The sequence below is a fragment of the Oryx dammah genome, unplaced genomic scaffold, assembly GCF_014754425.2.
Source record: "Oryx dammah isolate SB20612 unplaced genomic scaffold, SCBI_Odam_1.1 HiC_scaffold_3, whole genome shotgun sequence".
In the NCBI taxonomy this organism is placed as follows: domain Eukaryota; kingdom Metazoa; phylum Chordata; class Mammalia; order Artiodactyla; family Bovidae; genus Oryx; species Oryx dammah.
Window position 1 is genome coordinate 18,558,413 of NW_024070187.1, and position 1,013 is coordinate 18,559,425.

Here is a 1,013-nt window from a genome sequence, read left to right on the forward strand (position 1 = left end):
GTGATGTCAGAGGAAAGGGCCGAGCTGCGGGTAGCTGGGAGAGCTGGGAGCTGTCAGCGGAGAGCGCCGGACTCGCGCTCCTGGCCGGATTCCCAGCTGGCAACCCCCGCTGACTTCGCTCGCGGGCAGAGGGCAGTCTTGGAGCTCCTGGAGCTCCAGGAGCAGCCCCTTTTGTAGAAGTGCCTGCAATGCGCGGCCTGGTGCCCTAAGCAATAGCGGCAACACCAGCCACAGCGACAGCTCTGGGGCCCTGTGTAGCAGCCCCATCCCCTTGTCTTTCTGTCTGCCTGCGCCCTCAGACCCAGAGGCAGGTATTTGGGTTTCCCAGTTTTTTATGGTTGGTTGAGACGGGAGGTAGAGGCGGGTCAGATGCTGCGAGTGACCCCGCACTTCCCGCTGTGGTTGAAAGAGGTCACCGGTGCTGCTTTTGGCTATTGATCACAGTTTCCAATCCCCACCTACAGCCCTCCTTCTCCCTACTCACCTGAGTCCTTTGAGAACTGTAGGCATTTTTTTAAAAGGGACTGATGCCTGGCTGTTCCAAAGGAAGGTTGAAAGAGGAGCTTAGAGAATGTGGATTCGACTCTCTCCACTAGTCAACGTAGATTCGAACTCTTGCTCTGGTTTGTTTCTTTTTTTCAAAGGCTTAGTTATCGAAATGTGACAGTCATTTGTGAAGTGGAAGAACGTGAGAGTTGTCAGTGGTTGCTTTTCAAGGACTCTTGTCCCTGTTTTTGTTTGGGCTGAGGAAAAGTATATATAAAGTAAATGGACTAGTGTTACTAACCCATTAAAAATGTGTAAACTTTTATTTGTAATGAAATTAGCATCTTTTGCCCAATTTTTGACCTTTTTTGCCTATGATGCATTTCCGCTTCAAGTTCTTTGAGGGCAAATATTGTCGTGTTTGTTCACTGGTGGGGCAGAAGCTGGAAAAGCGGCTGACTTAAAATAGGAACTTCAGGATATTTGGTGAATGAATGAATGTTCAGCTCGAGCTTCTTATATATATA

The 1,013-nt window shown here is 49.3% G+C and overlaps 1 protein-coding gene across 1 annotated transcript in view; it reads left to right on the top strand.

Moving 5' to 3' along the window:
• Positions 1-14: 14 nt before the first annotated feature.
• Positions 15-1,013, top strand: part of TBCK (TBC1 domain containing kinase) — a 208,727-nt gene continuing 207,728 nt past the window's right edge. Inside the window, exon 1 of the mRNA XM_040237515.1 lies at positions 15-311. The gene's annotated coding sequence lies outside the window, so the exon portion shown is untranslated. The remainder of the gene's footprint in view (positions 312-1,013) is intronic.